Genomic DNA, 10,908 nt, shown 5'->3' with positions numbered 1-10,908 from the left:
AAAAACAGCTACCCAAACTTGACCCACTCTGGAACAGCTAACCCAGAATGCTTGAGGACAGAAGCTTGCTTTAAATCCTGAAGGCATTTCCTCCTACACGTGGCCACTGAACTTGAAAAGGAAACAACTCCTCTTTGGTCTCAGTTCCCAGGGGCCTTTCACAGTGTGACCATCTCAGTGCACAAAGTGTAAATATACTATAAAATAATACCTTAGCATATAAAATTATTATATGCTAAACATTACCAAGTATATTATACATTTATAAATATATTTAGGTATATTTAGGGTTTTTTTTGGAGGGGCACAAGGAAGGACATCAGCTAATACACATTCAGACTCAGAGGATCCAATAGGCTTTGCTGCTATGTCAAGTTAGCTGAAGGATAGAGGAAATGTACGGAGCACGCCATCTTAAACTAAGTGGGAGGCTAGGAAACCACCTAAATACACATCTTTTTTTGTCCCCTCATCTATTCAAGACAAGTGTGGCTACTGCACGTGCGTGTGAGTTCACCATCTTTAAACGGAGAACCTACAGCTTCAGTTTGCTGCCAGTCTTTAGCCTTTCTGGTCTCATGAGTCATCCGCAAACTCATTGTTCTCCCTTTCCGGTAGTCTCACAGATGGGAGTTCCACAGCACACAGGTGGACATCCCAACTCTCCAGTTTCAAAGAGCTGGTACTGTAAGAATATCTGGTAGCTCTTGACTCAGTTCTATCTCTGTCTCTATCTCTATTTCTATCTATATCTAAAATCAATCAATCTATCTATCTATCTATCTATCTATCTACCTATCTATTCATCTATCTATCTATCTATATAGAGAGATACTACCAAGGAAGTAGGCAGTGAATACCTCTGGATCTGCAATATTTTGAGGAGTACTAGTTGCTGTGAAACGTAATCACTAAGGGAATTGCAATTTTGCAATTAAAATAAAAAATTGATCCAGTCTATCTTTGATGGCCATTTTGGTTGGTTCCAAGTTATTGCTATCATAAACAGTGCCACAACACACGGAAAATGTGGCACATATACACCATGGAATACTATGCAGCCATAAAAAAGGATGAGTTCATATCCTTTGCAGGGATATGGATGAAGCTGGAAACCATCATCTGCAGCAAACTGACACAAGAACAGAAAACCAAACACCGCATGTTCTCACTCATAAGTGGGTGTTGAACAATGAGAATACATGGACACAGGGAGAGGAACATCACACACTGGGGCCTGTCAGGGAGTGAGAGGCTAGGGGAGGAATAGCAGGGGGTAGGGGTATTGGGAAGGGATAACATTAGGAGAAATACCTAATGTAGATGACAAGGGGATGGATGCAGCAAATGACCAAGGCACGTTTATACCTGTGTAACAAACCTGCATGTTCTGCACATGTACCCCAGAACTTAAAGTATAATAATAATTTAAAAATTTTAGTTCTACCGTTTAGTTCTACTGACATTCTATCAGTAAATTTAGCCTTCAGCCTGCCCAATGAGAGGTTCTGATTTAATTGGGCAATCGCAAGACAATTTAGAGGTGCATGTAGCACCCTCGTACTTCTCTGGGGAGCATACACAGTTGCTTACGCCTTTGTGCCCATTACACAGAGGCATTGGGAAAAGACCCATCTGAGTTGTAAGAGAAAAGGCGGGGCTGCAGCGGATTAAGCACTGATGTGAGTAGGGGCTTTGGTGGCCCTGCCGTTTAGGAGAAATACCTACACTTGAGCTCCTGGCCTGGGTTTTGAAGGCCCCAGCTGTTTCCAGGTTCTTACTTGTCAAAGGGCGCACGTAAGGATCTCATTCCTTCACGCTCTGCAGTTACTGAGTGAGGCTGGTGGCCCGCAGATGGTCCCTGCTCACTACTGGGCAAGAGTCCCTTCATAAATGTCAGTTGTCAACATGAAACCAGTTTTGCTATGGGCAAAATGGTGTTTCCTGGTCCCCATATTAGCACTTGGCTAAACCAAATGTCCACAGGCCATACAAGTCTTATTTATTTATTTATCTTTCCAGAAATGAACTCAATGGGTCTGCTGAGACTGAAAGGAAAAAAAAATCATAAAAGCTATAGAGTACAAATAGTCCTGTTTTAAAAGCAAGGGGGGTGGGTCCCCGCCTGGAGAACAAAGCCCCACTTTGAAGACTTAGCGATTCTAATTTGGAGCCATTTCCCACTCCCAATTCCAAATCTGCATCATTAAACCATGAAAGAGTGAAGAGTAATAATTGTGAGCACGCTGAGTATTTCTTAATGATTTTCTGTCTTATACCCAAAGCAAATAAGCCAAATGCTTACTCAAAGCCTAAGGGGGGAGTAGGGTGGGACTTGGTTTTGCAATTTCTTTTTTTTTTTTTTTTCTATAGTCTTTCTTCTTCCACTGAAAGTGTCTATAAAATTTTTAAAGGAAAGTAGGTTGCTAAAATGTACTTAATTTGCCATGATAGATTGAGTCCATGCTTCAGTGACTGTAATTGAATCTGTGACCTATTTCTTTAGTAAAGCAGAAATAGTCTCTGGGGTTTTTGTCACTACCATCTTTTAATGAAATTCAAAAAGACTGTCAAAATGTCTACACTTTTTCTACTGGTTGTTAATGTTATTACTTTACAATTTGTTGCTTTTTAATTAATCTTAATAAATGTGTACACACTCTACCTGGCCATTGGAAATGCTAGGCGTTGATTCTTCGCTCTCTTAAAGCCAAGCAAAATCAACAGGACAGAAAGGGAAGAGCAGCCAGGAAAGGTCTTCATATATATTTGGTTGTGCTTTTAAAAACTATTTTGAGGCATCAGTTTAAGGTTCTGTCCCCAAGAGGGTTGTGGGGCGTCAACAGCAAAAGGCTGAGGGCTCTACCCCATGGCTGTCCTCTTGGCGCCACCACTAACTGCTCCCACTTTGCTTAAGGGCTGCAAATGTGGCAAGCCGACAGCCTGGGGGAGCAATATTTTATTGACAAAATGTAAGAGAAAATATGTTCAGCTGCTTTTAAGCAGTGGTGTAGGAGGGTGTTACAGAACCAGATGGTCTAAGTTAGTCTTTCGTTTGCCAGGATGACGGGAAAACACTGCCTTGCTCCGCAACTGAAATGGTGGTGGCCGCTTTGCCAATGGACGGTTGGCTGTGATTCTCAGAGACAGTTGTTCCTTCAGATGCAAAGTGCCCAAGGCTCTGGGTGAGTTCTGAAATTCATCTCCTACAGTGTCTGAGGTGGGAGTGGGGATGATGCCTTCAGGTCTTCGCCATGATGGTGTCAAATGGGAAGTTTTGTAGTGGTTCTCAAACCTGGCCCCAGATCATAGCATCACTCAGACTACAGAATCTGAAATCTAGAAATGGAGCCCAGCAATCTGTGGCCCAGCAGTAATTCTGTTGTTCATTCTTTTGTGAACCACTAGGCTAAAGAAAGGAATTAAGGTGGCTGGAGTCTGGAGGTGGGGATAACGAATGGAAGATGAGTTACGTTAGGATCAGACTATGAATTATCAGGAGTGCTCATGCTACCTAACGATGCTCAGGGCTTTTCTATCTCTTTGCCTGTGATAGTCCTCTGGCTAGAAGGCATCATCTCCCATTTTCGGTTTACCTGTTCCCCATCGCTGTTTTTCAAAATCTTAGCCATTTTCCAATGGCATTTGCAGTGTCTCTTACCCTATAGTCTTCACTGATTCCTTCAAGAGCATTTGGTAGGTATCTTCACTGACACCGCAAGGCTGTGACTTTTTGTGCAGCACCTAGAGTTACCTTTGTTTATCTAGAAAACAAATCTTTTGAGGGCAGGTGATCTGCCCGGTCATTAATGGATGCTCGTAATGCAGGCAACACGAGAGATGTTAAAATGACTTTAGAAATATAAAGATTTTTATTTAGTTGAATATGTAGACAGCCACCAGCGAATCTTTATCTGCTTGGTAAATACTCCAGTTCTCCCCTTTGCCTGGTAATCAAAGTAGACCTCCACTCATGAATCAATGAATGGACCACATGGTCGGAAGGTTCTAGAAACACAGTGATTCAGTTTGACACACACTTACTGAGTAGACTGCCAAGTTTACTGCTAAGTGCTTGAAGATAGACAAAATTCAGTCTTTGTCTTTGTAAAGCACACATTTCTAATGGGAAAAAAGAACACATAATCAGATCATTTCAATGTACCATTATAAGCAGAGAGCTATGCACAAAGATTGATTGATGTGAGCACAAAGCACAACCTCCCACAGCTCCCACTATGGAGTTACAAAAAAGGTTTGTTGGAAAAACAAGTAAAAGTTAAATCTTGAAGAATGAGGAAGAATGGCAAGGAAAAGAGATTGTAGAAGGAAGTTCTAACAAAGAGAACAGCACAAAGGCATGGAGGTGTAAACTGTCTCGGTAAGAGGAGAAGGGCCTCATGGATGGTGAGTACTCAGGCCATGTTAGATCATCAATTTCTAGTCAGACACAGGTGGAAGGCTATGTCTCAGGGCAGGGAACCAGGTCATAGACGGTTTTGTAGTCCATGCTAAGAAATTTTGGAATGTATTCTGGAAGACTTGGAAAATAACAGGAGTAGGAGTTAGATATACATTTTTAATAGATCATTCTGGCTTCAATGGGAGGAGGGGTTCAAGGGGATGAGGCTGGATGGTGATGAGAGAGGACAAGATGAGCCTGGGCATTTGCAGATTTCCCCAGGGACACAAAGTAGGATTCACTCTCAAATCAATTGGAACAATGAGTTCTTTCTCATCAGGAGGAAAACCCAAGCAGAGTACAGGTCTGAGTGAGACACAGCAGGCCTTGCTCCTAGTAAATGGAATGACAGCCAGCCTGGTTTGGATGAGAATAAGCTCATCTTGTATGAGTGGCCACTCTGCCCCCACTCATCTGATTAATAAGAATTTCCAGCTTGTGGACTTGAATCTAACAGACCATGATGGCTTGAACAGACATTCATCAATCACTCTATCTCCCCAAACCTCCAGACAGACTGACTTGAAGTTGTAACTATTCCCTCTCTCATTCAGTGCCATCTATGCATTTATAATTTCCTAGTACATTTCACTTGATTAACCAAATAGCCATTGTTTTATACTTTCCTGTAGCAAATCCTGGAAAGAAAAGACGGTTTTTCACCCGCTTGTTCTTCATGCTGAGATTTAAACTACATACAATAATAATCACAGCATTGGTATTGCTGCTAAGTAATTTGAAGCCCCAGAGGGCAGTTTGTCCCCAGAATCAGGCTCCTGAGGTCCTAGGTATGGGGAGGAAGAAAAGAAGAATCCTGAAGAATCTCATCACTCAATGGAAAACTAACATTTAAAATATTTCTTAAAGGATTTTGTGGTTTGGAAAATACTCATCACCTGCATTGTCCTGATGATTTATGATCAGGGTGATCATAATTTGTGGGTGCTGGTGTCATCTGCAGGAACACAGGCTCAACATCTTATTCAAGGGTACCAGTTGGTAAGCTTCAGAATTTAAACCTAGGATGTGGATTCTACTGCCTTACTCTGCTCTTCACATCACGCTGGAGGAGAATAACTTGACTCAGGATGGATTGAGGAAGAGAGATGGAGTAAGGCTGAGAAAAATAGTGAAGATGGAAGATTTTGTGTCGGGCGTTTTCAGAATCTCTACTCCCAAGTGGTCCATTTTCTTGGATTACTATCCAGAGATAAGATGAGAAAAAAGAGTCAAAATAATTGCTTCATATTTAATCAGTGTGAAACCCCACTACCTATCCAAATTCTAGTTTAGCTTCAAGACTTAGCACAGACTCCTAAATTTTCCTTCACCATTAGAGCTTTCAATCACTTACTTTTCCTTAGAAACTATGGCAAGGGATGGCAGACAACCCAGCATTTAATGACATCCTGCAGTTTACTCTTAGCTGTGCTTCATCAACAATGCTCAGACCTCTGCTATACAGAAAAATCAATCCACCAGAGTGGCTGAGTCTTCCAGATAACTGATGGTTTTCTTTCTTAGCTCCAAGCATTTTTAAGAGTATAAATCAGAAGTCCCCAAACTATGGCCCGCGGGCTGCATGCGGCCCCCTGAAGCCATTTATCCGGCCCCCTGCCGCACTTCAGGAAGGGGCACCTCTTTCATTGGTGGTCAGTGAGAGGAGCACAGTATGTGGCGGCCCTCCAACGGTCTGAGGGACAGTGAACTGGCCCCCTGTGTAAAAAGTTTGGGGACGCCTGGTGTAAATATTTTGGCAAAAAGCATATTTATGGTATATCTCATGCATCTTTGTCTTTTTAAACATGGTATGTTAAGCACGTTTTTCCACCCATTATTATACTGTCTCTTCTTACTGGGCATCCTTGTACTCAATGCCCTCATGGCCTGATGTGTATTGTCTTTTATCTATTTGTTTTTCAAATTTCTCCTCGTATTGCAGAGGCTTTCAGCCATTACTGTGCCTCCAATGGGAAACTTCTTTTTTTTTTTTTTTCCTTCCCTCTGGCGTGATCTTGGTTCACTGCAACCTCCACCTCCTGTATTCAAGTGATTCTCCTGCCTCAGCCTCCTGAGTAGCTGGGAATAAAGATACACGCCACCATGACCACCAAATTTTGTATTTTAGTAGAGATGGGGTTTCACCATGTTGGCCAGGCCTCAAACTCCTAAGCTCAAGTGATCCACCTTCTTAAGCCTTCCAAAGTTTTGGTATTACAGGTGTAAGCCTCTGTGCCAGCCACTAATTGGAATCTTCTATCACCTTCCAACTCACTGCTCCTGAAGCATCATTAACTGGGAAATCAGAAAATCATGATTGTTAAACACATGGGCAAAATATGAGTAAATAAGTCTCCAGAGCCAGAGGAACAATTCGATTATGTGAGATAATCAAAGGTTTGATCAATGATTCAATTCATGTCTTTTGACTATTTTTAGTTGGAGAAATTTCCTTAATAGCTGAGCTCTGAATAGGGCAAATGTTTCTGGGATAAAATTCATCAGATAATGTTTTTACAGTGCCCAACTCAGTGCCGAGGACACAGCAGGCACTGAACAAATTACTTAGTGACTACAGTGTCTTCAACTGCAAAAAGTGTCCAGTAATGCTCAACAGACTCTTTGCATTACCTGCTATTTTGATTGCCTTCAAGATTTCAGGCAGTGATAAAAAAAATAAACATAATAGAGTTTTGTGGTTGTTATGGCATCTTTGTAAATCAACTTAAATTCTCTTTAGAACATGGGTACATGTAAGCAAAAGGGTGGTTCACCTAACTAACTCTGAATAAATAGTGTTGCAACATCCAAAGACACAATGAATTGAGTAACCTCTAAAATTAACTGTGCTTGTAAAGAAAGACGGTCATTGTTAAACTTAAAAAAAAATCTCTGAATGAATGTGCATATTACACTTAAGACTGCTCTGGTTAATGTAAAGAGAAAAAGAATGAAACCAAAAATATAAAATGTTAATCAAAGCTTGCATCAAACAAACTCTGTGTCAGTTTTCAGGGTTCATCCTACTGTTTTATTTCAACTCTGTATGGAGAGAATATTGAGGGAATATCAAGAAATGGCTCCAAAAAAGAAAAATAGATGAGAGAATAATTTTTCTTGTTCTGTTTTAGCTTATCACATCATTGTATCAAACGTAGGGCATCAGTGAGATTTGCAAATTATGCCACCCAGACAAACCAGGGCAGTGATGATGATGGAGACTTCTGGTTCCTGTAATCTTTGCCCAACCTCCTCTGAACCTGCTTCTTAGCATTTTAGAAGAGTCGAGAGGAGCTCTAGAAACTATAGGTTTGACCGTTTGAAGGCTGTCATCTGGGAAGTCTAAATGACTACATGGTTAGACTATCATATTTTTGCCCCAAGGTACTAATTGACTCTCAAAGGTAGCATTCAGCATCCTTTCCTACTGAGATCTCATTATGCATGTGTAATGTGAGTAAACAATGATATTCTATTAAATTACATTCCTCCCTTTAAATTAGCCTTAATACAGAAAGGGAGGAGACAGGGTGCTTATTCTTATGAGATCAAGTAATTAATTTTGTAGGTTCTATGAAATATTGAAGGAAATCATGCAAATGAATTTGCAAACAATTAGAACAGCAACTACTCAAATATGTGCATTTATGAAAAAAGAGATAAAGTGAATACAGATCAGTTCATTAGTCTTATAGAGTTTCTTAATCAGGGTAAGAGTGTTGTACACATGGCTGGTGCTTAATAAAATTTTAGACAGATGTTTATTGTTAGATGTTGACTTTTATTTTTAAAATCACTTTCAGAAATTCTAACATTTTGTTCAGTTAGCATTTTAGTCCAATCTGATACCTAGAAAAAAATTGTGTTCATAACCATAATACTCTCCCCTCCTTCATTTATACAGGATTTAAGGGTTTTCAACCTACTTCATGATCCAGGGACATTACAAGCGCCTCAGTTAGAAAACGCTATCTTTTTAAAAAACAAAACTTGAAACAAATATATTTTGTGGTTAAACATTCATTAACTAGACAATGTAACCCACACAAAAAGCACAAACCCAGAGCATGTCAGATAATCAAGGTTTATTGTACTATCTATTATTTAAAACTAGAAGCTAAATACATAAGGGCATCTCTCTGTTTTGTACTTCAAATATTTATACACATACTTTCAAATGCTCCAGCATTAGCATTAGGGAAATATGATTTACAGGAGGAAGTATCTACATATTGCTCCTGTCAAGTTCTGGGTACTTTCCCCACAATCATTTGAAATCACTTGAAATTAGCCTTATCAGCATCGAGCCTTGACCCTAGGACAGAGTTTCTCCTCCTTAGCACTCTGGACGTTTTTGGACTGAATAATTCTTTGTTGTGGCAGTGGCTGTCCTGGGCATTGCAGGATGTTTAGCAGCATCTTTAGCCTCTACCCATTAGAAGTCACTAGCATTTCTATAGGTGCCAGTAGCATGTCTCTAGATATTGCCAGATGTTCCTGGAAGAACAGAAATCTCTGACACAAAATAATGACTAAAGATATGACATTAGAGATCTATGCCACAATAAAGAGAGCTCCAACATGTACAGTGACTGATAGCTTCTGGTGTGGGGAGGGATGACAGAAAAATAAATTAAGACATGATTAAAAGATTTCTGAATTAAAGGAAAGAAAGACTTAATTGAGAATAGAAAGGCCTATCCATATCCTGAAAAATCATCGAAATGTAATTTGGGAATAAACTTCAAGGATTAAAACAAAACGAAACAAAGATACTACGAAGGAGAAAAATGTTCTGCCTCAGACTTAACCAAATAAATGCTATACGATTATTTAAAAACAAAAAGATCTGTTATTTGGATGAGTTACCAAAATAAGACATGCTTCTTTGCTTAAGAGGTGGAGCCCGTGACATAGGGAGAGCCTCTGCCTTGTTAGACCACTGCTCAAACTCTGGACCACAAACTGAAGCACCGATGGGTTTTTTTTGCTATTCCCGGTGGATACCCCCAGTGTATTCACTCATTAGAAGTTGTTTGAATGCCTATTATGTACCAGGAGCATGTGAGTTACCCCACTCTCTTACCAACAATGCTTTTATATATGGCCAGAGTATCCGTTTTTATCTTCAATAAATTTTCATCTTTACTAAGCTTTTATCTTCACTTGTTAGGATTGGGCAGGCTTTTGTTGGTTAATTGGGCATTCCCGTTTCTTCCTATATATTGCCTCAGTGCACATTGCCTATTTTCCTACCCTTTTCTTCATTATTTAAGCTGGACTGCAGTTGCTCTTTGTGAACTGTCAGATGTGTTGAGAGAATGGGCTTCTCCAGAGTGTATTTTATCTTTTGAATTTGTTTCTGGTGTTTTGCTAACCGAAGCTTTTCATTTTAACATGGTCAAATCCTTCAGACTTCTCCTTCACAGCCTCCGGGTATCTCATCTTCCTTGGAAAGGTCTTTGTATCACTCTGGGATTATGATATTCTTATACTTTTAGTATTAACATGGCTGAACTGCAACTGACGACAGGAAATTGGATGCTTCTGACCCAGTGAGCAGAAGAACCCTGGGAAAAGGATGACATTTTTTCAAAGGGCTAAAAATGTAAAACAAAGATTATACAGACCAAACAGCAGAAAACTGAAAATAGAAGGTCTGTAAAGCGACCCTTCTTGCCTACTTAGAATTTGTGAACTGATAGAAAGGACAAAGAAACATACCTTAAGGTCCATGATCAGCTATGCAGCCTTATGGTATATTACACATGTGTGTACCCACATGTATATACACAGAACTGGCAACCCAATGATATACATAGGCCCTTCTACATGCCTAGAAAGAGAAGAAACTCTGACAACGCCCATAATTCTTTCCAATTTGGCATATTTTAAGTACCAATATCAATATCCCATGGTCTTCATGACCAACTGGGACTTTCAAATTAAACTTTCATGATTCTGAAATTTTATAACCACTCACTCTATTCCCTTATTTCTCCAGTAGTTTAGGGAAAAATGCAAAATAGAGATTTTCATAAACTACCCCTCCTGATCTCAACCCCGTACCCTACTTCCCTGGATTAAGTTTCTCTTGACTGATGGAGTTTGGTTGTCTGGATTCTGCAAGCTCAGGTGCCCCAATTTATAGTCTGTCTCCAAGCCCCACCCACTGCTGAATGCCAGGGGCATTGTGATGTTGAACCTAAAGGTCTCATTGTGACATATGCAGCTGGTACAAAATAATTTTTGCTTTCCCTCTTGAAGGTCTTGCACACTGCTGGAAGCATACTAGATATTGAATATAATCATCATGATAATGGCTAAGATTTATTAGGCATGTGTTACGTGCTTTATGGTGCTAGGAACTTATCACGTATTTACTCATTGAATCGTCACAAAACCTTATGAAGTAGGTAAAATTATTATATCATCACTCCCCAATT

At 40.0% G+C, this 10,908-nt stretch overlaps 1 long non-coding RNA gene across 1 annotated transcript; it reads right to left on the bottom strand.

Moving 5' to 3' along the window:
- Nucleotides 1-8,537: 8,537 nt before the first annotated feature.
- On the bottom strand, nucleotides 8,538-10,580 carry LOC101036349 (uncharacterized). The gene is made up of 3 exons (XR_005577063.2): nucleotides 10,537-10,580; nucleotides 10,187-10,298; nucleotides 8,538-10,032 (listed from the first exon to the last, which is right to left on the bottom strand). It is a non-coding gene; the product is annotated as an uncharacterized LOC101036349 (long non-coding RNA).
- Between the last annotated feature and the right edge of the window lie 328 nt (nucleotides 10,581-10,908).

This window comes from Saimiri boliviensis, chromosome 1 (genome assembly GCF_048565385.1).
Source record: "Saimiri boliviensis isolate mSaiBol1 chromosome 1, mSaiBol1.pri, whole genome shotgun sequence".
Classification (NCBI taxonomy): domain Eukaryota; kingdom Metazoa; phylum Chordata; class Mammalia; order Primates; family Cebidae; genus Saimiri; species Saimiri boliviensis.
The sequence above is the reverse complement of the archived record's forward strand: the minus strand, read 5'-3'. Positions and strand labels throughout refer to the sequence as shown.